Source organism: Notamacropus eugenii, chromosome 5, assembly GCF_028372415.1.
Source record: "Notamacropus eugenii isolate mMacEug1 chromosome 5, mMacEug1.pri_v2, whole genome shotgun sequence".
Taxonomy (NCBI): Eukaryota; Metazoa; Chordata; class Mammalia; order Diprotodontia; family Macropodidae; genus Notamacropus; species Notamacropus eugenii.
Window position 1 is genome coordinate 174,437,098 of NC_092876.1, and position 27,180 is coordinate 174,464,277.

The window sequence follows — 27,180 nt, forward strand, 5'->3', positions numbered from 1 at the left end:
TTTTGAAGAAGGGGATCTGGAAGTGTACCTCTAAACGTCCAGTGCAGAGAAAACAGATTTCAGTGGACTTGGAACTTAGAGGATGTGGGTTCAGATCTCACCTCTGTAACTTTGGACTTTTAACCTCCAGTTTCCTCATCTGTAAAATGAGAAAGTTGAATGTGATGACTGAGACTCTCTTAGTGCTCCTAATATCTGATTATATATGTTTCCTCAGGAAGTATTTGCTCTGAAACAGGGATTTCAGACCTATAGATATCCCATGTGGCCCTTTGTTTAGATGACTGTCTAATAAAAGAACAATTCCTTATGAAGAGAAAATAGAGATTAACTAGTAATAGTACAAGCAAATCAGCGATGAGGTTTTTGGGGACCCAGATTGGTGATTTGATGAGAATTCCTGAAGGGAAAACTCCCTCTTCTAATGCAGATCAGCATTCATTCTACAACTAGAATCCAAGTCTTCCTGAATCCAAGGTCATCTTTCTAGCTACAATACCCTGTTGCTTCTCTGGTGAGAATTAACCTTATAATTTTACTTTGAGGCCTAGGTCAAGGCAATGAACTTCTTTAGAGCCCAGAAGAACTCCTCAGAGGACAGCCTTCTCTTTCCTTTTGAAGGAATCTATCACTTAACCCTGTTTGCCTCAGTTTCCTCATCTATAAAATGAGCTGGAGAAGGAAATGGCAAACCACTCCAGTATCTCTTCCAAGAAAACTCTAAACGGTATAGCTATTCCTCCTTCCGCACTTTTTTCAAAGGAGGTAGACTGTGGTGGAAGGGATGTTGAATCTGCAGGCATCTAATAGCCACTTAGTAGCTGTGTGACTTTGAGCAACAAGTCATTTAATCTCTAGGAAACTCAGCTTTTCCATCTGTAAAATGAGGATAATAATTCTTGCGCAATCTTCTTAGTAGGGTTGTAAGAAAAGTACCATCTTCTAATCTAGACAAGTGAGCTGCTTTGATTTAGACTTTTGAGCACATTTCCTGAAAAGGAACCTTAAAAGGCTGTGGTTTAAACTAGGAATTCTCAAATCTCTTTCCCCTGATGTCCCTGCTCATTTTTGCCAAAAGTAATATTAGGGAGAACTTCCTAACAATTAAAGCCATCCAAAAACATTTCCATGGAAGTGAGCTCCCTGTCAATATAAGTTTTTAAGCAGATGCATTATGATTTATGAAAAGTAGACTCTTGAATACACTAAGAAAAGAGTCTGGGGGGGGGGGGTGTTTTTAGGTTTCGAGACCATGATCCTTCTCCTACTGGCTCATCTTGGAACTTCCTTCAGCTCCTGGACCCTCCTTGTCCTGGGACACTCCATCCACCTTATGGTGGAACATTCCCCTGCAAGGTCTGTCCCTTTTCTTCCATTGGTGCTTTCCTCATGAAGCCTCTGTTTTGTGGAGGGGCCCAGGCCAGGCTGCCTTCAATCCCCTCTTGGCCCTGTTTCTGATGTTCTCTGAGCTTCGCAATCATGCTTTCATTCCTCTAGTCTCCCAGTAATTTCTAGCTCCCTTTTGTGTGTTGTCTTCCCCTATTAGAATGTAAGTTTCTTGAGTGCTGAAACTTTCTTTTTGCTTGTATTTGTATCTCCAGAAATGAATGCAGTGCCCAGCACATAGTAGGTGCTTAATAAATGTTTGTTTTCATTCCTTTCTTCTGATGTGAAGATGAGCAATCTTAAGTCTAGAAAGGTAATATGACCTACCTCAAGCCATACATTTCCATACAAGTCTAATAAAGCCTACTCATCACTCATCACTCTTCTGGGTACTCTAGTACTAAGTGGAGTAAGAATCAATTCTTTTCCCTTGATGAGCTTACAAGAAGAGCAATTAGATCTTGTAATATAATTTGGTCTAAATACACCGACATGATTTTCAACACAACACAATTATTACACACAGGAAGGTGAAAGGTCGCTGATTTTACAGAGAGGTTAAATGATTTACCTTGGGTCTCATAGCTAGTGTCACAGGAAGGATTTGAACCCCCAACACTCTATCTACCACTTGTGTTACAATTTCTGATGTCTGCCCAATCTGACGTTTTCAAAAGCCATAATCTGTTCATTCTAACCTAGGGGTTAAAACCAAGCATGTAAGGAGGAGGGATTCATAGTTCAATGAAATTAAACATCCATGCTCCTTTCCTTGACCGTGTTACAAAATCTCCTTTCCCCTATCTCTTCTCTCCCTACTGATTCCTTTCAGGAATGGATAAGGTACAAATCAGTAGTCAGTTCCACTTTCAGAGATGTGATGGGGTGTTGTTCATTTTACCTTCAAAGTTTAATAGAATTTTACTTTTTACCTAGGATTGAGTAGTTAACCATTATGAGCTAGAAAATAACATTTTGTTTCTCATCTTTCTTGCCTCTTAAGGTAATTTAAAATAAATTACTTTAAATTTTTCAAAACTGCTCATTTAAAAAAATATATTTTTTCATTAGGGTACCAACAGACATGATTTTAGGAAGGAAAAAACCAAACAAACCATGGATGACATACTATCTGGGCTATTGCATGATGTACTGGGTAGAGCACCAGATCTGAATTCAGAAAACTTGGTTTTGAATACTGGATCAACACCTTGATGATTATGTGACCTGGGGAAGTCATTTCATCTTTTCTTGATCTCAATTTCCTCATGTGTAAAGAGATTGGGTTAGAAGATTTAATGGCTTCTAATGTCTTTTCTAGCTCTAAATCCCATGACCCTGTGACTTCAGAACTGGGCCCACTTAGCTCTAAGACCTCAGCCAAATCACTTAACATCTCTGTGCCTCAGTTTCCTCACCTGAAAAACATTGACAGGTCCTGTCAAGAGGAGTTTCACTTTCCAATCAGAGCTCTGTCTCCATAGGCTGAAGCTGGTAAGAGATGTTGATTCCCGCAATGGTCTTCTCGGCCATACCCGGACTACCAGAGAGGTGACATCACTCTCCAGCAGGAAGGCCAGAAGCATTTGGGGTATGACTATAAGGTAATGAAACGGACTTCCATAAGTCATACACGAAAATCAATTTCATTACTTTATAGTCATACCGAGTCCATGTAGCTCAGTATAGGCATAATGAGTCACCCAGTTGTTTGTGTGCTTCTCTGGAATGCACTCATGCTCCAAAGTTCATTCAGCTGGATACCTCCTTCCATGTGAGGAGTCTTCCCCAATCCCTCATTGTTAATGTTCAGTGCCATTTCAAATTGCATCTACAGACATGCCACATTCCTCTAGTACAATACAAGTTTCTTGAGGATACAGTTGATTTTGTTTTTGTCTGTGTCCAGAGTGAACCTAGCACAGTACCTTATCCATCACAGCCATTCAATAATTGTGAGAGGAATGATTAGTGATTTTTGTCTGTATTTGTCTGATTTCATCCATTGGGTTAGAGTTTCTAAATTATAGGGGGAGGCTACCTGGGAGAAGCATATACAACTGTGGGGACATAGTGGGGGGAGGGAAAGCAATGACCAAAATTATTTTTTTAGTACAATCTCACATAAATAATCTACTTTTATTTTCAAAGAAAATAAATTTCAACTCAAAGTCAACAAGAGAGAGACTAAGACAGTAAATTCACTCCATATTGTAGGAACTGGCAAAAGGTGAACTGTATTCTTGCTGTGCCATGGACAGTGAATCCAGAGGTGAACATCAGGGAATGGGTCCTCAACTTTTCCCCCTTCTCAAAGGCCCAGCATAAGAGTGGATAGAAAATGAAGCTTTCTCTTCAAGGAAGAGGGTAGGCACTTATGGCTGCAGCATACTTCATCATGATTGACGCTCCATCCTGCGTTGGTTTAGAGTCCAGGGATGAGGAACCTGTGACCTCAAGGCCAAGTGTGGTCTCTAGGTCCTCAAGTGTGGCCCTTTGACTGAATCTAGTACTTTTATTAATAGAACAAATACTTTTATTAATAATAATTACATATCTCTTATTAACAAATCCCCTTAATAAAAGGATTTTTTCTATGAAGTTTAGATTCAGTCAAAAAGCTGCACTTGAGGACCTAGAGGGCCATATGCAGACATGAGGCTATAGGTTGCCTACCTGGTTTAGACTATGTTGCCTCATGTGAACAGGAGTGTCTGAAATAAGCTCCTTCAGTGTCATCACACTATGCCTCCCATCTCCTTACAGGCAAAGAAGGTTCCCACAGGTGGCAGGTGGGACAGTAGTGCTGGAGTTGGGTATTTCCCTCATTTTTGGAGCTAGGTACCCAGTAGAATCTATTCTGCAAGTTTAACAAAGGGGGCTCTCTGTCACCATCTTGTTTTTCTCTTCAACTTTGAATGACAGAGTTGTACAATTCTGGCTCTGGAGTTAGAAACCTTGAGTTCAGACCTTGTTGGCACTGCACCTTAAGACTTGCGTGACTTTGGGCAAATCTCTCAATCTTCCTGGGCCTCAGTTGTAAAATAAATGGATTGACTAAAGGAGCCAAAAGGTCCCTTCTGTTTTAAAATTTATGGTCTTATGATCCTGATAGTAAATGTAGCCTAGAGATATTTTATTTTAATTACATATTCAAGATTTTTTGTGTTCTAAGATACAATAAACTCTTAATTTTATTTGAATGAAATACATATTAAAAAAATTATTTGTGGACATTGTTGGAAGCAACGTATTGTGGGTTGTGATAATTAGCATGACCATTACTTTAAAGACTCTAAGGTCCTCCTAAATCAGGGTTGTTAATGAGCCCCGTCTCACCCCACAGTACCCCCTATGAGATTTTGCATGTGGTGCAGGCTCATTCATCAAGGTCTGACCTGACTTTATACCCAATATTGCACAATACAGCTATGGGAAGAAACTTCTCTCTGAAGCTACCTCTCTGTGAAGGCTTCATTAACAGAGGATACTCATTAGTCACAAATTCCCTTTGGGAAAACTAGACCAGAACTCCTATCTAAACAAAACCATAATTTCAACTTTTAACTCCACTTGGTTTTGTAGACACACGAAATACCAAGATATGCTTTTTGAGTAGGGATTAGTTCATTCTTTGCATTTGCATTTCTAAGGTCTAACACAGTACCCGGCACATAGTTAGCATTTAATATATGCTTTTTGATTATGGAGAGCTTGGGCTGTTGGTAAATGAAAGAAGAGAAGTCTAGTAAGGAAAGATAGTACAAAGTGGGAGTAGCTGGTGCAGATGGTGGTGATGGTGGGCACACTGGAAAGGTCTTGTCTCATTTGGTTAGTAGGGAGCTTTAGGAAGGGGACTATTGTATCTCAGTGAGCAATGGAGGGGTACATGGAGGGTAGTGACAGTGTCCCGGGCTGGAAATAAGAGTAATAGCTATTTCAATAACTGTTTAAAGCTTACAAAACCTTATAACAACTTAGTGAGATAATGCAAATATTATTATTCACATTTTATATGTGAGAAAATACAAAACAAGGCTGAAAGAGAGACTCAGAGAGGTTGACTGATTTGCCCACTGATTTGCTAGCAAAATAGTTGAGTCAGGATTGGAACTCAGGTCCCCAGTGACTTTATATCCAGTGCTCTATTCATTATACCACACTGCAGTGAAAAGGAGGCCAATGTGCTAGTTTGACCTGGTAACCAAGCTTCTTGTCTTTGGAGATATATGCACCAACTGTCCCAGAGCAACAATTCACGGCTCTGTAAAATGACTGTCACACAATAGATGCTTAATAAATGTTTATTGATTATTGACTGATTGAGATCCCTCCCCTGAACACCAATCAACTATTCCTTAAGACAAACCAAAAAAATGCCCAGTAAGTAGGAAAAATGGAAAGACAGAAAGAGAAACAGAGAGGTGTAAGGAAAGAGAACTAGAGAGGTTAGGAGGTAGAGAGAAATGAAAATGGAGGCAAAGAGAGGCAGGCAATGCAGGGGATTGGGTGAGAGAAGGGACCTACAAAAAGAGCCAACAGAAGAGGGGAGAGATGAAGAAGCAATGCCAACCAAGATTTGCGTGGGAGTGTGTACTGTGATTGTATAAGAACTGCATCTTCTGCTGAATACACTTGAGAAGCGTTGTGCGGGAGATAGCCTTAGCTTTTTACTCAATGTAATTAATTACTTGGTGGCTTTAAATAAAAACCAGCTATTCAAGGGGAAGCCTGACAGGGTTTCTTTTAACTTAATGTTTGCTGAACCATCCCTTCTATCTCACTTACCTGATGTGGAACATATGTTGGGATCAGAATGACAGTGAATAAATCACCAGATTTGCTTGGCTTCTTTGAAAAATGAATTTGGGGGCTGAGATTTCTCATCAGCATATATCTTCCCCGAGCAGCCTTCTGACAGGGCATTAAGCTTGGGGGATATGCTGCACAGAGTCTCCCAGAGATACCCAAGTACCCACATCTGGCGATACACTTAATGCCACATCATTCAGCTTCCGCCACCTGTACTATGATTACTCACTGGGATGCAGGTAACCAAAGAGTTCAAGGACAACGTCTATCCTTCAGCGCTTTCATGGAGCTGTGATCTCATCCATGTGGGTATTGTCTCCATTAGTACAGATCCCATACCATACACATCTCTTTTTGCTCCATCCTCCTTAGAAAAAGTATCCAAATGTTCTGGAGGCCTCCTGGGTTCTTACATTTCCTGGGTATTAAGTTAGCACCTCGGTGATCCATCTATTATCCCTTGCTTCCCTAAATGACTAACCTATTGCCTTTTCCAATTATATATGTCCTTGATAATAATCCCCATGGTGCTTCTTGTATGTAGGTCATTACAGGAAATACGCACAGCTTACTTGTGCCTTCCACATGTCTCTCCATTTACCTTTAGGCCACCTGCTACTTTGATTCTCTAGAGATTGTACTGTTCTGAGATTTGCAACCATATGGTAATGCTGGGAGAATTTTTGTGTTAAAAAAAGATTCAGTACTTTGTAATAAGGAGAAACTTAGGATCATTGAAAGCATTGTATAATTTTACAGATGCAATCTGGTTTGCTTTCTTCTTCCTTTTCAATTTTGGGCCCAACTTATTATCCACTTGCCATAACTGTCATGGGCTTATTGTCCTGATATACCAGCTCAATGGATTGGCCCTCCAGCTACAAGACATAGTGTGAATAATAGGCAATTTTCATCTTTTTACTTTTGGGGGGGTTATATCCATTTTTAGGTCATTCAGTCTTGGATCTCATTAAAGAAGCCCCACACAGTTCTGGGATTTGATGCAACCAATACAGTATCACTGACAACCAGGAACATCTGAGGGACCAAAGTCTCTATTAAGGAATCTCTTTTCCATTTGGACATTAGTGGCAATGTGAATGGTGACGTACCTTTATTTACTTGTTTTACATTATCTAATATTAATGATCACAGGGACAGAGTTTCTCTGTGGTTGCATACATTAAGAAATTTTGAATAATCTTAACATATGCCTGACAAACTATTTTATTGGAGGAGAGAGCCTTTTCAGTCTCTGGTTTTTTTCCTACTGAGTCAAATATTATTTTGTAAACAACAAGCAACATATATTGGAGGTCTTTCTTTTTGTACCTTTTAGTCATTGTGTTACTACAATTATCTGTTCTAGAGAATAATTTGGGAGATCTTCCTTGTTCCCTTCTCATATTTACATCAAGGATGCCCTTGCCATGTATGTAGATCACTCCATCAAGATGAGGAAGTAGGCATATATATATGTATCAATCAATAGGGGTAGATATTTCATAATCATTTTTATTAGTAATAATTTCATTTATAATTTCCCCCAACCTTGAGGTATCTTTTTCTTTCTGAGCTGTCTTACAAAGTGTTCTCTCAATGCTTTTGAGAGTATGGCAACTTCAGCATGAGTCTTGTTAGCATGTACTTGGCTGGTGTGGCCATCCATCCTGACTTTCATCTTAGGTGCCATTTCAATTTCCTTGTATAGCACATTAGAGACTGAGCTGTTAGGGTCTACACTATTAAATTAAATTATGTCTACTTTGTGAGTAAAATTTCTGAGTCAAGATACAATCATTATATAATCACAAAGGGAGCAGAAACAATGCATATTCATAGAGCTTTACCACAATATAAGGGATATATGGGGCTAGATGCAGGTAGCAGCAGCTAGAGGGCCAGCCCTGGAGTCAGGAAGATCTGAGTGCAAATTCAGCCTCAGACACTTGCCGTGAGCAAATCACTTAACCCCAGTTGCTTCCCCCACAAAAAAATCTCTTAAAACCATCATTCTAAGAAGGAGTTTATGGGCTTCACCTTGCTGCCAAAAGGGTCAATTTGAATTGATAAGAACTCTGGCAACCTAACAAAACTGTCATCTCCAGGAAGGCAGGATCATGTACTTGTATTTTTCGTAGTGAGTATCATAGTTAGAATTTCATAAATATGTGTTATTGTTGTTCTGCTAAAGTCAATGCAAGTACTGTGAAACAAATCTGTATTAGAAATGAATCCCTATAGAGTATTTCCCATTTTTCCAGCTCCATCCTTTCATGGCCACTGCTATCACCAGAGTTGAGAGGAGTTTTGATGGCCATCTAGTCTAATCTGGGCTTGAATAAGAATTCTCTCTATCACATAAAAGAGGAGTAGTCATCCTGCAATGAGTGGAGAATCTGCTACCTTACTGGGTCCAGCATTGTACTTCTGGATCACTCTAAGTTTTAGGACGTTTTTCCTTATATCAGGTCTAAACTATTCTCTCTATAATTTGTCCTCTCTTCATTCTTCCTTCAGGGGTCAAACAGAACAAGCCTAACCCTGTTCTGGCTATTGGGACCCTTCCTCCCCCTGCCCAATCCCCTTTCTCTATTCTAAACATTCTCAGTTCCTTCAACTGATTCTCATTGATCAGGACTTTCATACATCCTGGGCCATCGCCAGTCATCTTGACAACTGTCTTGCCACTGGACTTCAACGACTGGAGGAGAGAGTGAAGCTGATGACTTTGTATAGCTCTGCCTTACTTAAATCCATTTCACTTGCAAGTCAAAACTTCACCCTCCCAAGGTCATCGGTTCTTTTCAAGAACAAAGGATGACTAGCAACAGCCCTCCACTGTTTTAACTGTCCTTCTCTGGAGTCTCTCTGGTTATGAATGTCTTTCCCAAAGGAAGGCACCCAGATGCGGACACAATACTTCAGAGAGTCAGTATTTTGTACAATTGTATATGTGCACATATTGCTTCTTTCCATAGCATGTAAAGTTTTTGAGGTCAGGGTCTGTTTTGGTTTTTGTTTGTGTACAACAGCAGCTAGCACATAGTTCCTGGCATGTAGGGGGTGCATAATGAATCCTTGTTGATTGATTGATAGATTACAGAGAGACTATGTCCTCCTTATTTCCAGAAGCTACTGCTCTCTTAACACAAGCAAAGATTGTTGTAGCTTTCTTGTTACCACATCATATGAGAGGCACCTAGGTGATATAGTGAATAAAATGCTCGAACTGGTGCCAGGATAAACTGAGTTCAAATCCAGTCTCACATACTTATTAGCAGTGCAACTGTGGACAAGTCACTTAACTGCTATCTGCCTCAGTTTCCTCAACTGTACAACAAGGATAATAATAGCATCTATCTCCTAGTGTTGTTGCAAGTATAAAATAAGATAATATTTAAGTCCTTTATAAACCTTAAAGTGGTTAATATACAAATGTATACATTTAATAATATATGAGTATATAATATTTTAATACCAATATATAATCATTATGCAATATAAATATACAAATGCTTGATTTATATATTTAATATACAAATGCTGGATATCATATAGCACACATATCATATAATTACATATTACATACTTACATGATGTATATGCTATATTATAATATGAGGCAGCTAGGTGGCATAATAGAAAAAATGCTGGGTCTAGAGTGAGGAAGATGGCTCTTCCTAAGTTCAAATCTGGCTTCAGACACTTACCTAGCTGTGTAATCCTGGGTAAGCCACTTAATTCTATTTGCCTCAGTTTCCTCATTTGTAAAATGAGCTGGAGAAGCAAATGGCAAACCACTTCAGTGTCTTTGCCAAGAAAACCCCCAATGGGGTATCATGAAGAGTTGGCCGTGATTGAAATGACTAAACAATAACAATACTATACGTAACACAGAAGTGCTAGATATTATTATTGTTGACTCATATTAAACTTGCAGTTCACTAAAGGACCCTGTTCTTTTTCATATCAGTTATTGTGTTGCTATCCTAAACACTTGTAAAGCTGATCTTTTGAACTCATATCAGACTTTACATTTATTCATCTTAAATATTATTTCATGATATTTAACTCTGGCAATATATAATATTACATCTCAGCTCTCAGGGGATTTATATTCTAAGGCAAGATAACATAGAAGACTTTTGTAACACAGCTTCTTATGAAATGGATTCAGGCACACAAAAGGTTAAAGTATGGCCCCATGGAATTAACAGCTACTGACCTGACCATTCTGACATAACAGGGTTAGTCTGAACAAAGCTGGCTGGTCCTGGCCCCACTAATACTCATGTTAAAGGAGAGGCTGAAAAAATGCAGCTATGGTTAACAAGAAAATAACTTCAAATAGAAATAATAAAGCAGCATAAAAGGGTATGACATAAAGTCAGAGAACAAATTGCTTAACCTGGCCTAAGAGTCATGATCTAACTCCCTCCAAAATCATGGGTTTTTTCTTATAACAGTAATTGTTTGATGTTTTTGTCAACATGGCCTGTTGCTGAAAAAACCGGTCAGATCTGTGCTTGTGTATTGCTGGTAGGTTGGCAGCCAATGTACTCAATGAGCTTCTTCAATCTCTGCCAATGTGCTGCACACCACTACTACTCAGGCTGGAAAACATGTCTGGGCTGGCTCAGGCATTCGTGCTCAAAGCTTTGAATTTTGGTCTGACTTGGGAGGGCCCATTGATGAGGTGCTGGCTATGTTTTCTAAAGGGGACCAAGCTCCTGGGTTGATGACAGGCAGAGATTTGTCATGGAAGGGTAGAGCAAAAAGAGGGAAAAGTGAATTTGGGTTGGCTAGTCTGATGAGAAAGTGACAGCTACTCTCCCAGGGAGCTGGAGCCTACAGGAAGACAGCGATGGATATTTGTGCATCCCTCGGTCCAGAGAAAATCTGGTTTTACATTCCCCACGTGAACAGCGAACCTAGTGCCAGTGCAGAAGGCACCAGGGATGGTTTCAGCAGGAGAGCAGGCCTGTCTAATTTTAGCTATGGCAGTAGGGTAGCTCCAAGGAGCAAATAGCTAAAGGGATGAATGTAGCCAATCAACCAACAACTGAATGAGTTTTATTGTCCCCTGTTGTACCAGCTTGAGGGACTGCTGTTGGTGCCGGGACAGATGGACAGCATGGAAATGGACTGCTTTACATGCGAGGAGTTTGAAAGAACAACACGAAAACAGCTAATAATAAGATGGGCGACATTACTGTAGTGTTGTTCATTACCCACAAATGTCTGACATTTGCCAAATGCTTAAAAAAAGGTACCCCACCCAAATTACCATCATCATCATCAACAACAACCACCACCACCACCACAAACCCCCCAGATACTCAGCAGAATATTCTCTATCTCATTTCACTTCCCCATGTGAGGGAAGAGAGATTCATTTCATAATTCAGGCTTCTGGGCATTTCCATCCTCTGCCAGAAGGAAAAAGGAAGCTGTTTTTACTTCCCAATGACCAAGATGTATTTTTAATGAGCATTAATGGTCTCTCAGTTTACCAGACCATTTGGGAGGATGGCACGAGTGGGCAGCTAGTCCAAGGCAAACAGACGGGGGCCTAAACCATTTGTTTTCCCTTGTTTATTTTTTCCTTTAAACTCCAGTGAAGCCTAAAGTCTCACAGACTCTGCAACTTTTCTGCTTTTTACAAATCCTTAGCCAACAAAGACAGACGGGTCTAGCAGAAAACACTCTAGCTAGAATAGTTAGGGTCCCTGACTATAATATCCATGAGGGAATAGATTTCATCCTATTTAATCTTTGTGTCTTTCAGTGTGAATCCCACCATGCTCAGTATATGGTAAGCACTCAAAATTTGTTTGGTGAACAAATAGATGAATGAGTGACTGTGGAAGACACAAACCTCTGTGATTCATTTCTTCTTACTGTCATTGGCTTTAGGGAACATGAATTAATCACTTATTAATTCCTAACAGTTACAACATTCAAAAAATGAATCAAGTTGCCTTAGGAGGAAATGAATTCATTGTCACTTGAGATATTAAAGGAGAAACTTAGACAATCCCATATTGGGGTTATTATAGAGGGATTTGGGAGGGTGGGTGGGTTAGACTGACTTTCTAAGGTTTCCTCCAGTGCTGAGATTCTCTGATCACCAAGATCTGTGGTTAGAGCTTTGCTGGTCACAATACAAAGGCCCTTCCTCTCTAAGCATTTTCAATCTAGCATCATTTCTTGACACTTGACTGAAAAAAATTTAGTTTGGATTGCCCTGTCAACCAATTCAATGGTTTATTCCCTCCTTCCATCCTCTTCCCCCTTTCTGTGTCATTGTTATGAACCCCACCTATAACAAAGATAAAGGGGAAGGATGAAGGGAGCAGTCATTTATGAAGTGCCTACTATGTGCAAGGCATTGTGCTAATTATTTTACAAATATTATCTCATTTGAAAGGACATGGTGACAAGTGAATGCAGAACAAAGGACTTTTTACACCTCAGAACATGTGGAATTCTAGCATCAAATGACCCAGAGGAACAAGAGTGGGGGGGTCCTAATTCTAATTTGGGTGAAAATGGCACAAGTTGTACCTTCAGTACAATGTTTGCTCCATGAGGGCAAGGACTTTCATTGTTTTCTTTGTAGCCCCAGTCTCTGTCACAGTACCTTATACATGGTGTGCATTTTATAAATGTTGGTTGAATTGAACTGAATTCAAGTGATACAGGGCTGGAGAATCAGCATAATATTTATATAGTATGCTATGTGCTTTATGCTTATTATTGATTATTATCAATAAACCTAGGAGGCAGGTGCTATTATTACCTCCATTTTATAGATGAGGAAACTGAGGCAAAGAGGGTTCATTGACCTGCCCAGAGTCACACAGCTAGTGTCAGGGGCTGGATTTGCATTCAGGTCTTCTGGACTCTAAGCCCAGCACCCTAACCTAACTGTACCTAATGAACTCATTCATTCACTAACTGAGCTAATGACCTCTGTATGTACTAACATACTGTATACTAACATATTATATACTAACCAGCATATGACCTCTGTATAAGAAGTTAAAATAGGAAATTAAATGCTGTTAACCTTCTGGTGTTCATTTCCTCTGGTCCCTTCCTCTATGGAGCTCGGTGTAGCGAAATTCAGATGGTGTCTCCCATTCCTGCTCCCAGGAGGGAAGGAGACAGATGGAAACATCCTAAGCAGCAACAATGCCAATTGTCCTCTGCTTATAAATAGCTTGTGTTCTTTTAAATATTATGAATAAAATAATTCACCCACTAAATAATGTGGTATTTGCAAATGAGGATGCAAATGAGGGTACACTGCCAGGCTGGGCTGTCACTTGTTAGTCTTGAGGTGGTTTCAAAACAACAACAGCTACAACCAACCTTCTGCTCTTCCAGCCCCACCTCCACCCCACCTAGATATTTTCTACTAGGATGGCATCTTTTTTTGGGGGGAAGGGGTCAAAAGATCTTTGTTAACAAAGGCTCAGCAATTGCATCCTTAAGTGCCTGTGGGCTGCTTCAGAAGGAAGGTCTGGATTTTGGAAGCCTCTTGTTGAGGTAAGAGCGCATTTTCAGCTTGCATTGACAATTTGGGTTGCTATTTGTTGACCTGATGAGATGGTAAATAGTCAAGTATTAAATCCGGAAAGGGGAGGGAGTTATAATCAAAAACCCAATTCATCTTCCCTGGCCTTGGTATAATGCAGGGAGCCAGTGACTCACTGGGCCTTTGCTAACAATGCTTTCGTTTTGGCTCCTGTGCAATAGGAGATTGCAACATACAGTCCCGCTGATGCCTTTTTATGGGATTTGGGGGAAATTGTACATATAATGCAAATCCATTTTCTTTTTTCTCCTTTCTTTCAAAAGAAATGGATGAATTGGCTTAGGAAAATGAGTGATTGATGAGAGGACTCCCAGCCAAGCATATTGCAGGAGGGGTATGGGTAAGCTTCTCCTATTGCCTCTCTCAGCACTGTTCTCACTCCCATCCCTGCCAGCCCTGACCTGGGAGAACTGTGTGGCCCTTCCCAAAGAAGTTATCTATGGCAGCTCAGCATGGGCATCTTCCCACTCCCACACCATGTCAATCAGTGCTCAAGCCTCCCCTATTCCTGCCACTCTAGTCCTAAGACTCTCTAAGAAAGAAATCTACTATTATTCTTAACTGGATGGAATTGGAATAAAGACTCAAGCTCATGGGAATGAGGGAGTGGCACTTTCCTTGACTTTCCTTTACTGGTCTTCCTCTTTACTCTTGGCTCTCCTTCCCTCCCTCCCTCCCTCCCTTCCTTCCTTTCTTCCTTCCTTCATTTTTTCCCCTTCCTTTCTTCAACCCTTCCTGTGAGATAAGGAAGGGCAAAAGTGGGACACGGTTGTGATGTGTTGTCTGTTCCTGTACATGCAACCAGCTGAGAGAGGGAAATGAAAGGAGCAATGGATTTTAAGGAGAGCAGCTGATGCTAGGTTACAGTGAAGCAGGAGTAGAAGCCTTTGTAGCCTTCCTACATCCCTTTCTACACTCATCTCCTGTCTCCCATTTGTTGTACTTTATTCTTAGCTAGTCATCATAATTCACCTTAAGGTATCAACTGGTAAAGGTTTATAGCCCCAGGATTATTTGCATTTTAATAGGAGACTAGAATACCTGAAAAGCTCTTTAGGCCCAATGGAATGAATCTCTAATGACTGAATTTCAGGTTCAGTGACAGACTTGGCAGAGATATTTTTGTGGTTGGGAGAGCCTGTCTGGTGCTGATCAAATCACAGTCTTAGGTAGCTGCTGACTTTGATTGTTCAAAGGCTAGCCCTTCAAGAGGGGGCCAACATACATTTTGCTAGCTACATGGAATATACAGAGCCTGGAGGGTTTCTGAAAATTATTTGCAAAAATGCCTCCAGCCACTGACTTTTCCTAAAATCATAGGATTTAGAATTGGACTGGACTATAGAATTCATTAAGTCCAAATCCTTATTTAAAGATGAGGAAACTGAGACCTGGAGAGGTGGAGTTTTTCCCAAGATCCTACAGAAATAATCACTGTTTGAACCTGTCTTCACTCTGACTCTAAATTTGCAACTACACCCTTGATTTTCTTCCATTCTCCTTACCTCCAGTGGACTGGAGTATATCCCATGCTTGAAATCATCCTCATCTTATTCTCCATGCCTCCCTATCTCAGGAAAGTTAGAGTAGACAAGTAGTGCCTGGAGGATCTGGCAATGACCTCTAATGTCAGGCTCCTTTCCACCTGGTAAAGCCTCTTAGAGGCTTCTGGAAAAGCATGAATCAAAATGACAGCACATTTTTCTTGCTCAACGATTACCTTCTCCCGTTATTTTGTTTTTCATACTGCCTATAATAAGCCACATTGCCACAATGTCTCCATTTAATTTACTATTTAGACTAACCTTTCACCAGGGCACTTTTACATTCACAGGGGATGCAGATTCATTTTATTTTTATTTTTCTAATGCAATGAAATTGGGAATCCTGGGCACAGCCTTGGCCTCCAATGCTGAGGAGAAAGGCCAGGCACACAATAGCCTTGGAATTAATCATGCATTACGATGGTGAGGGAAGAACACACTCAGGCTAATGAGATACAAGGATACATGGTAGTGGCATATGGATTAAAGGCAAGAGGGAGAATTTAGACTTGTTTTTGCCCCAGATCTTGCTTTCAAATCTTCTTTTCTACCTTCATTGTACAATCTACCTGACTTTCTATCTGAGATTTTGCTTAAGACAAACTTTTCCACTCTCCCTTTATATTTAAACAATGCTTTCATTTCCAGTGGAGGAAACCTGATAAAGAAGCTAATGAAAAGGCTTAGAACTAGAAATACCTGAGTTTAATTTGGGTCCTTGACACTTATTAGCTGGGTAACCCAGGCCAAGTCGTATAATTTTTTTGTGCCTCTGGCAAAGCTCTCAGACTTTTCTAGAAGATTGGCCTTTGAGTCAGAAGACCTGGGTTTGAATCTTGGCTCTGCCATTCATACTTCTGTGCTCTTGTCCTCAGTTTCCTCACATGTAAAATGAGGAATTGGCTTGTGGACTCTTACAGATATAAATTCATGAACCTGTGGTCTAGTAAGTCAAGGCTGTGGTAGAAGTCCCCCACACTGATGACATCATATGTGTGTGTGTGTATATACATATATACATACATACATACATATATATGTATGTATGTATATGTATATCTTGTGTATTTACTTCCAGAATCCATTACAGTCCTACCTCGAGGTGTAGAACTATTGAAGTATTCTCAAAGGCTATGACAATGGAGTCAAAGCTCTGCCAAGTCCTATGGAGCTGGAGAGGCTTTGGGTTCAGACCTCCTGATGAACTGGGGGCCTTATGGCAGCTAACCAGGCTGGGTAGCTAAGAGGGCTCATCACCAGAAGGTTGAGCATTCTAGGTGATGAACTTGCCTTGGCCACAGACACTCATGAAGCTGTTCATAAGGGTTGTGATCTTCACTGATAGAGGGAATACCCACATATAGAAGGAGTGCTCCCATTGATGAAATTGTGGCTCTTTTGAAGCATTGCCTTGCAATGTATGGTTTGCAATGCAATTGTTATTTTTCATTCACTCAACAAATATTGATTGAACAACTGAACTGAATATATGTGCCGAGTTCCAGAGGATCTATGAAGATAAATGCCACAGTTCCTGTCCTCAAGAAGCTTACTTTGTAGTGAGATGGAAGACAGGATACATACACAATAACTATACTACAAACTAGAATGTTCACAATAATGATACAAAAATTGTTAAAAAACCATGTAATTGGTGAATCAGAAAATGAGATCACTTCTGCCTGGATGAATGAAAGAAGGCACAAGGGGAAGATAGCATTTGAGTTAATCCTTGAAAGACAGGGAGGATGTGAAGTATGGGAGGGAGAGCTACAAAGAGATGGGGAGTAGTGATAGTTGAGAAGTAGGAGGAGCGTTCTAGAGTAGGGAACACTAGAATAAAGCTGTGAAGGAGTTCAGGATATATTCTGTAGATGGTAAATAGTCTAATTTGGCTTCAGTGGATAGTAATTGAGGGGAAATAGTGAAAAAGAAGTTTGGAAAAGCAGGCTGCACTCAGATTGTGAAGAATGCCAAGCTAAAGAGCATGGACTTAATTCAGTTAGCCATGGGATCCATTGATGGTTTTTATAAAATTTTCATGGAAGGGGAAAAGATTATGTTTCAGAGGGTAACAGGTCCATTGAGGTTGTTACTTATCCTAAAGTTTAGAAAGAGTCAGGATAAAGCTAGGACAAAACCCTAGTTCTTCTAATTCCCAGACTAGGGCTCCATGAACTAGATGTGCTGCTAGGGACATAGGTTCATATTTCTCTCCAGGGTCTTTAGTTTCCACCCAAATTGCTCTAGCTAGGGGAGGAGCCAGGAGGGAAGCAGGGGAGGATGCTTTTAGAACTACACTGGATGAGATGGCTTACTGCACCCACCTACTACAGCCAGGTGGATGGCTTCCCTCCACAAGTGAGTCGGTGGGAGTCACCTGTGCAGTTCACACAATAGGACAGTCTCCAGGTGGTTCCCCTTCCTGAGACTCCTTTATGGGTCTAGAAATCTAGAGGGAGGATCTATGGTCAAAGAGGTGATGTGAGAGTAGGTTGGTGAGAAAGGTGCAACAAGTGGGAATGAAATGGGGTGCTGAATATCAAGTCTGCTAGTGTTGACAAGTTTCTCATCAGGTTGACCCCTGAAAATTTACTGCCCCATGCAGATTCATGCCTGGGGAAAAAGTAATTGACTGGGGAGAAATAGGGTTGGGTGCTATATTGGGATTCCCATCTTCCTGGATCCCATAGCCAATTCTTGGGTCATAATACTGAGTCATAGCTGTAGAGTTAGAAGGGACTGCAGAAACTATTTATCAATGAGGCAACTAAGGCACAAGGAAATTAACTGAGAGGATCACGGAACCTCAGTAGAGAGATCTAGTCTAATTCCTCAGAGGCCTAGGGAGGTGGTGGTATTACTAGGTGGTATAGATTGAGTTCTGCATTTAGGATCAGACAGATTTGACTTGGAATCCTGCCTCAGATATATTCTAGTTGTGTGGCCCTGGAAAAGTCACTTAACTTCTCTTGACTTCAATTTCCTCCCCTGAATTGTGAGGCTCAAATAAGATAACATACATAGAGTGCTTCACAAACCTTGTAGTGCTATATAAATGCTACTATGATGATGACGATGGTGATGATGACCCAAGATCACACAGGAAATATGAGACAAGGTTTGATCCTGGATCCTCCGACTCGAGGGCAAATGAGTCTTGTACCAGGTTGGGTTGGAGAAGAGAACTCCCTTTCTTATGGGCAGGATTCCATTCCATTCTGTTTTCGTATTTCTTTTCCCCACATGGAATTCTGTGACCTGGGCAGTCACACACTCAGGGCCACTGGCAAAGGAGGTCCCTATTTCTGTCTGTGTTGCAAAACCAGGGCTTTGATGGACACTCCAGTTTTATCAGTGGCTTAATTTGGAGTTCAGTCCTAATCCCCTCCACAGCTAAGGCATCCAGCTGGGGCTGGGTGATGGGTATGCTGATGGAGACCAGGCAGAGCAGGTTTCTATTGCAAAGCACAATCACCGCTGGGTTGATGTATAGGGGGAAAACAGAGAATCATATGGTTGAAAAGCACTGTAATTGTAATGGAAATTCCAATCACTCCACTGAACCTGTTTTCTGCATTCGAATTTTGCCCTTGCAAATCAGCGGCCCTGGGAACAATTTATTTCCAAACATTCGCAATTTGGAATGGGGAAAGAAAATGAAATAATTGTATTTTGACGGGCTTAAAACAATTCAACTGTATGTGCATACAGATTCTGAGTGCATGGGTACACTACAAAGTAACATCACCAGGGACTCCCTCGCTCCCCTCCCTGCCCCTGCACCTGGCAAAGCAAAGGGAGAATGGGATCTCTAGGACAGGTGGGTTTTGACTTCCAGCTGGGTGAATCTAACGACTGTGGATGAGATGGCTCACTGCGCCCACCTACCACAGCCAGGTGGATGGCTTCCCTCCACAAGTGGGTCGGTGGGAGTCACCTGTGCAGTTCACACAATGGGATAGTCCGCAGGTGGTCCCCCTTCCTGAGACTCCTTTGTGGGTCTAGAAATCTAACCCATCTCTGCTCTGGGAATGTGCGGTGTGTTGTGGGGAAAGGCGAGAAAGAGCTATACCTGGCTTCGAGTCCTGGCTAACTACCATTAGTTTTGTCAATATGGTTATTGTGTAGTCCTTCTATAGACTGCAGCTACGAAAAAGGGCTTTGCCACCACAAAAAAGCTTCTAGAAATGTGTTTATATATGTGCGCATTTGAGTTCTTGGAGGTATAGGCATAGTAGATCTATCACTGGGTCAAAGGGGATGCATGACGCAGTGATTTTTTGAGCATAGTTCCAAAATGCTTTCCAGAATGGCTACACTTGTTGACATCTTTCCTTCCTCCCTCCCTCCCTTCCTCTTTCCTTCATTCCCTTTCCTCCCTTCCTCTCTCCTTTCTTCCTTCCTCTCTCCTTTCTTCCTTCTTTCTTTCTTTTCTTTCTTCCTTCCTTCCTTCCTTCCTTCCTTCCTTCCTTCCTTCCTTCCTTCCTTCCTTCCTTCCTTCCTTCCTTCCTTCCTTCCTTCCTTCCTTTCTTTCTTCCTTCCTTTCTTTCTCTCTTTCTTTCTTTCTTTCTTTCTTTCTCTCTCTCTCTCTCTCTTTCTTTCTTTCTTTCTTTCTTTCTTTCTTTCTTTCTTCCTTCCTTCCTTCCTTCCTTCCTTCCTTCCTTTCTCTCTTTCTTTCTTTCTTTCTTTCTTCCTTCCTTCCTTCCTCCTTCCCTCTCTCCTGTCCTCTTTTTCTTTCCCTTTTTTGTTTCTTAGGGGGCTACGACAATATAGAGAGAAAACAAATGCTTGCTGTTTTTTTTTTTAAATTCATCTAATTAAAAATGAGAATGAGGGGATTGAACTACATGCTGAGGCCCCTTTCAGCTCTAATTTCAATTTAGCAAAAGTCGTTTATACATGTTGTGTGTGCTGAGCACAGGGATAAGCCCTGGTAAACATGCAAAGTTTAGAGTCTTTGCCCTAATAAAGCTTACATTCTACAAAAGGACACCATTCAAATACAAATAACTGTAATATCAAATAATACACAATTGATGCATAAAAGTGGTGCAAGAAAAGTACTATGTGAAGGCCAAGAGATGGGGAAAACTGCTATCAAATAGGGATGGGAACACTGGGCTTACTCCATTGGGTTTTAAAGGATGGGGAGACATTAAAAAGGGTGAGGGGGGATGAAGAGGGCATTCTATGACCAAAGCCTGGTTGTCCTTTGTTGATCCTAGACACAGAGAGAGAAAAGCACAGGACATGTGAAAAGAGCCACGAAGCCTCCAGTTTGCTTTGTAGTATGAGATAAAGCCAGAACGATTGGGGGTAGGGAAGGCAGGGAACAGGATATTGTGGAGAAGCTTCAGTGTTAAATGGCTAAGGAGCTTCAAATTTACCTAGAATCATGGGCACATAGGTTTAGAGATGAAAGTCACCCTGGAAATCATCTAGTTCACCTGGTAGGTTGAAATTTTTCCATCAGTACAATGATCACAGAAGAAATAATTTTGGTGATGATGTGAAGCATGAGGTGGAGAGAGTAGAGGCAGGAAATCTTGCTGGGGAGGCTAAGCAGTAGTCTAGGTAGGTTGTAATGAGGGCCTGTTTAGCCATCATTAGGACCTCATCACTAGGGTGATGACAGAAGTAATAGAGAGGAGGGGGGATAGATGTGAGAAATATCACAAGAGTGGAATCAAAAGTATTGAGCTCTATGGACTCTGTCTTATTATTGACTCCTCTGGGCCTTGGTTGCCTCAACTATAAAACGAGAAGTTACACTTAACCTCCTGTCCCATAGGTCACACCTTTGCCAAGATGTCAGCTTGATCTTCTCATGTCTCCTAAATGGCTACATCTCTTACAGTCAGACAAATCTTTTGGGGATGAAGGTATTTGCCTCAAACTGACAGAATTCATACCAAATGCATGATGGGTCAAGCTATTTAGTAAGGGTTACATCGACACTGTGGTTGAGTTTCAATAATGCATTTTTTTTGGATGACCATTTAATAGCAACAATGGAAATCTTTTAAGGGCAAAAGAGCGTTTTGTAATTGGGAGACATTAAAAATACTTGATTTAATGGTTGTTCATTATTGGAATTTGAATAAGTTATAAAGCTCAGGAAATGGCCTGAGTGTACTTAAGCAACACCATGTTACTTTACTGCTCCAAAACCTTCAATGGCTCCCAGTGCCTATATCATAAAAATCTAAATGTCTTAGCCTGGCCTTTAAGGAGTCTAGACTTAGTCCATTATATTATGCCTCCAACTGTATCTTCAATTACTTCCTAACACAAATCTTTCTTCTTCCTAAAGATATTGTAGTGGTCTGCCTGGCTCCATCCCCTGAAAGACTTCCAACTTTGGATCTTTCAGTAATATACCATTTTTTGGTATTAATCCTAGTCCAGGAGGGGCAAGAAGAGGCCCTTCTTGAATGATTCTTTGGCTCAGCATAAGATTCATCTTATTGCTGGTTTTACTCTGACCCTAGTGAACCAGGTCTCTTTGGACACAGTGTGCCCCAGGGATTGGAATCTTGCCCTTATACCCAGCTCCTGCCCCTCTCACTTCAATTTTTATCCAGCTTCCTCAGGGAACTCTGTGTCTCTATTTCTGTCTCTTTCCTTGCCTTCCCCTCCTCTACCCCTTTTCTTCTTACCTGTCTCTTAACTTTATAAATTTAAAAAATGACCTTTATGTTTGATATGTATAAGACTGACACTAGTGATGGGGCTATATCAAGGAAAATGAAAAATTTTGTTTAAAAGTGACATGTGAAATATATATGTTTTTAAAAGTCCCTAACTTGGAAGCTTTTAAAAGTGTCCAGAAGCCCCCTTGTGAACTTTCACACAATTTTGCTGACCACCTCATCTTTCTCTGTTTAAACTTATCTTTTCCCAAGACTCAGAATTCAAGACAATTAAAAAAACAATCTGTTTTTAACCACTAATATTACAACTATATATATATATGTATATATATATTTTTTTTTTTACAACTTTTCTCCCTTTTGCAGATGACAGGCAACACAATATAATTGGAGCAAGGCACTCCAAGTCAGAAAAGTTGAATTTAAATTTCACCTCTCCTACCAACCTGCATCTGCTTAAGCAAGAATCTTAGTACACACACATGTAGCCCAGCATATAGTAGGCACTTAAATATCTATTGTATTGTAGGTAACATTCTTTCTGTGTCTAACACTTATCTAAAAAAGAGGTTAGCATTTCCTTTAACGAAAGTCTTAGTAATGTTTACAACACCCATACAATTAATGGATTTCTGCCTGCTTAGAGTTTATGTTGGTACAGAGGAAAAAGTGCTAGACTCAAGAATTCAAACTGAGATCTGATTTAAAACCATTCCTCAAATGCTCATCACTTGGGGCAGTAGTTGAACAAGTTGAGGTACAAAATTGTGATGGAGTATTATTTTGTTATAAGAAATGATGAAAGGAGGTTAGAAAAACATGACAAGTCCTTTATGAATTAATGCAAAGTGAAGTGAATAGAACCAGGAGATCACTGTACACAGTTACAGCAAGGGTGAAATGATGATCAGCTGTGAAAGACTTGGATACTCTGATCAATGAAATGATTCAAGACAATTCCTAAGGACTCATGAGGAAAAATGCTATCCACCTCCAAAGGAAACTGATGAACTCTGAGTGCAAGTTGAAGTATAATTTTCTCATTTTTTTGTTTTGCTTTTTTGTGATACAACTAGTATGGGACTATGTTTTGCATGACTTCACCTGCGTAATTGACATCATATTGCTTGCCTTCTCAGTGGGTGGGGGAAAGCAGTGGCGGGGGCGGGGGAGAGAATTTGGAACAAAAAATTTAAAAAGAAAATAATGTTAAAAATAAATAAATTATAAGTTTAAAAAATTAAAAAATGACACTTAAAAAAAGGAATATCCATGGTGGACGCAAGAGGAATACATTTGGAATGAGGTAAACCATTCAAAGGGCAAAAAAAGGCATCTAAAATAAAACATTTTATTCTTTAGAAAAATCATTCCTCAGATGCCTATTGGCTGTATAGCCCCAGGCAAGTCACTTTATTTCTCTGACCCTCAATTTCCCCATCTGTCAAATAAGGATTACAATAGCATTTACTTGTGTAAAATATTTTGAAAAATTTTGAGTATTAGATTATCTTTGTTAGTGTTATTAATTATTATCATTATTATTAACCACACAGGTTAGGCCCTTTGTAAAGTGCCAGGCAAATATGAACTACAGGTATTAGAGTATTTTAGTTACAGATTAAGCTTCTGTGGATTGACCTGGAAAACTAACCATTAAGTACAACATTGTCCCTCTGGGAAATAGTTCCAAATAGCCATCTTAAAGATAACCTTTGGGAAGACAGTTTCTGCTGCCCACCCACTGCTGTCTTCTACTTGTTAACTTTTCCTGTGTTTGTGCATGTTGTCTCCCTGCCTGAACTGTGAATGGTTGGAGAGCTGAGGTAGGAACCTGTAAATATTCCCCATGGTGCCCAGCGTCATAGCATGTAAAGAAGAGGCATTCAAATATTTGTTGAGTGAATTCATGACGAAACTGGTGCTTACTTAGTTTGAGTGTTTCGTTAGAAGGTCATCACTTCTTCTCAAAAAGTGTGATGTCTCTGGGGTTTGGCCATAGCTGCCAATCATTTCATCTACTTACAAATTATATACTGAATATGAGAGCCAATACTTTGCTTTTAGAGAAAGTTTTTTGAATATCTTACTTATTTCAAAAGTTTCATTACAGAAATGCTCTTATCTCTTGCTTATACAGCACTGTATGGTAGTTCAAGGGCTATCTTTGGAGTCAGGGAAGTTTTGGGTCAAGCACTGTCTCTAGGTAAATATTAGTTATGCAGTGATGGGCAAGTCACTGAACCCTGAGTACCCTAGGGAACTATCCGTATTTTGGAAGGCATTTCCACACTGGGAGTTCCCTACAATGGCATTAGGCTACCAAAACCATGGAATTAGGCCCTGTTTCAGGAAAAACATGTTTAAGACACTTCTGTTTGGGACAAACATTTGATGAAGAATCACTGTTTCTTTAATATGGACACCTTGTAGTGGAGAAGTGAGAAGTGGTAAGAAGTATATGACAAATTCCATGCTTTTGGAGTACTTACATTCTTATTCAGATGACCAGACTTATGAAGATGAAGTTTATGCCTTAGGAAGCTTATTTTGGAAACTCTAAGAAGGAAGAATTGGAGGGGGAGGGTTGGAAGTAGGGAGTTGCAACAGTTCCAGCAGAAGATGAGGCCTTGAACTCACTGATCATGGGGATATCACAGAGTTGTCAGGCTCTGACAATGGATTGAATAGAGAGAGAGAGAGAAAGAAAGGGAAAAAATTCAAGGCAATCAGCCTGCATGATTAAGATTATAAAGCCTTCAAAATAGCATAGTTCAGGGAGAATGCTGTTGTATCTCATTTTGAATGGGCAGCTAGGTAGATAGAATGGATAGGGTGCCAGGCCTGGAGTCAGGAAGTTTCATCTTCCTGAGTTCAAATATAGCCTTAGCTGCTTACTAGCTGTGTGACCCTGGGCAAATCACCTAGTCCTATTTGCCTCAGTTTCCTCATCTGTAAAAGGAACTGGAGAAGGAAATGGTAAACTACTCCAGTATCCTTGAAGAAAAGAAAACCCCAAATAGGGTCACAAAGAGTCAGAAATGACTGAACAAGAATAACTCATTTTGAGTGTGCTGAGTTTGAGATGTAGAAGAGTTATCCAGCAGGTAGTTGGAGATTTAATATTGGAGTCAGGGAAAGTTTAGAGTTAGAGATATAGATTTTAGAGATGATAATTGAATCCATAGGTATTGATAAAATGTAAAAAGAGAAGACAAAGCAAGGGAGACTAGGAAAAAGCTGGGGGAAGCAACCATGATTATGGGGATAGGAGATGAATTATAAAGCAACCAAAGAAACTGAGGAGCAGTCAGATAGGAAAGGGGATTGTCCGAAAAGTCAGAGAGGAAGGTGAGGTTGACAACATTAAAAATTTCAGAGAGGTCAAGATTAAACAAGAAGAAGAGCAAGAAAAAGGCCACTGGACTTAGCAGCTAAGAGATTGTTGGTAATATTAGACTGAACACTTTCAGTTAAGTGGTTCAGTTGGAGTGAGTCCTTGTTGTAAGGAGTTAAGAAGAGAATGAATCTTCAGGAACTGGAGCCAGTGAATGTAGACAACTCTTTCTAGGAGCTCAGCAGTGAATGGGAGTTTCTAGGAGTCTGATAGTGAAAGGGAGGAGACATACAAGATGGTGTCTTGGATGTCCCAAAAGTCTTAGTGCAGTTTTGTGCCATTAAAGCTTAAAACAGCACTAAGACTTTTGGGACACTGTATTATCACTTTTGAACCTTACAATAACCTTGGAGGTAGGTACTAGAAATATTATTTTCTCATTTGTAAATTGTCTTTGTCTGTCTCTGTATCTCTGTCTTTCTCTAGCTCTCTGTTTCTATTTCTCTCTATGCTCCCCGCCCCATGTCAAAAGCAATGATATTGTCAGGGCATCCCAAAACTGAATACAATCGATTTAAGCACAAATCTTGTGGGGATGGGCCATATGTTAGATCTACTTTATATGCGTGTTGTTTCTACCCAGCAGAATATGAGTTCCTTGAATTTAAGGACTGTTTTGTTTTTGTCTTTATCTCCATTATTTGAGTTGTTGTTTTTTAGTAATTTTAGTCATGTCCAACTCCATTTGGGGTCTTCTTGGCAAAGAAGTAGCTTGCCATTTCCTTCTCCAGCTCATTTTACAGGTGAGGAAACTGAGACAATCAGGATTAAGTGACTTGCCCAGGATCACACAGCTAATAAGTGTCTGAGGCCAGATATGAACTCCTCTTCCTGACACCAGGTCCAGTGCTCTATCCACTGTAGTTGCCTGAGCATCTAAGAGAGTACTCAGCAAATGGTACGGGTGTAATGAATGCCTGTTGAGTTTAATGGAATTGAATTGACAATAATCTCACTTCAGAGAGGGGAAGGTTAGAGTTTAAGGTCATGGATAGGGCCAAGTAACATGTAGTGGTAAGCTCTTAGGTATGACAATTGCTTGAGGGGGTGGGGAGTGATGTATATGCCATAGGAATTAGGGAGAAGGGAATGACAATGACTGACATGAAATAAAAACAAACTGCCATCAGGATGGGGAGACAAGCTGAGACAGATCAATGACCAGCACCTTGCTGCTCCTAGAATTTTGGCTTCCAGAGATAGTATGAACTTCCTACCCCTGAATCCTTGTTCCAACAGCTTCCCTCCTTTGAATGGAGGTTTGTGAAATCACCAGCAATATAATAATAGTGATGATGGATAGCATTTATACTATCCTTACCATGTGTCAGTAGGCACTGTCCTAAGTGTTTTACATTTATTATCACATTGGTTCTTCACAACAACCTTGAGAAGTAGGTGCTATTATTATCCCCATTTTAGAGAAAGGGTCATTGTGTCTAAAAAACAGGAAGAAAGAGAAGGGATGGGATAGTAGCAGACTGAGTCCCTAGAAACTCCATTAATAGGTCTGGAACCACAGAGCTTTATTTGCAGGCTTCAGGAAGATGACCTGACTCAATAGGAAGCTGAGGTTATTTTCTCTAATGTAACAGAGGCACAGAAGAAGTTCAGGGGGCCCAAGTGGCTCTTCCCTCTGCTTGTTAGGACCTTTGGGCACAGTGGGCCATTACTCTTGCTCTCTACTGCCTGTCTGAGCTCTTATTCCCTCTGCCATCCCAGAAGAGACAGATTTTCACAATAAAAAAGGCACTTACAACATTATACCCTGGGTGAGAA

General features: G+C 40.4%; 1 protein-coding gene and 1 pseudogene across 2 annotated transcripts in view; one reads left to right on the plus strand and one right to left on the minus strand.

Moving 5' to 3' along the window:
* The window catches only part of KIRREL3 (kirre like nephrin family adhesion molecule 3), a 757,177-nt gene that overhangs the window by 475,802 nt on the left and 254,195 nt on the right, over window positions 1-27,180 (minus strand). The window lies entirely within an intron of this gene.
* The window catches only part of LOC140503205 (large ribosomal subunit protein uL23 pseudogene), a 123,056-nt pseudogene that overhangs the window by 24,325 nt on the left and 71,551 nt on the right, over window positions 1-27,180 (plus strand).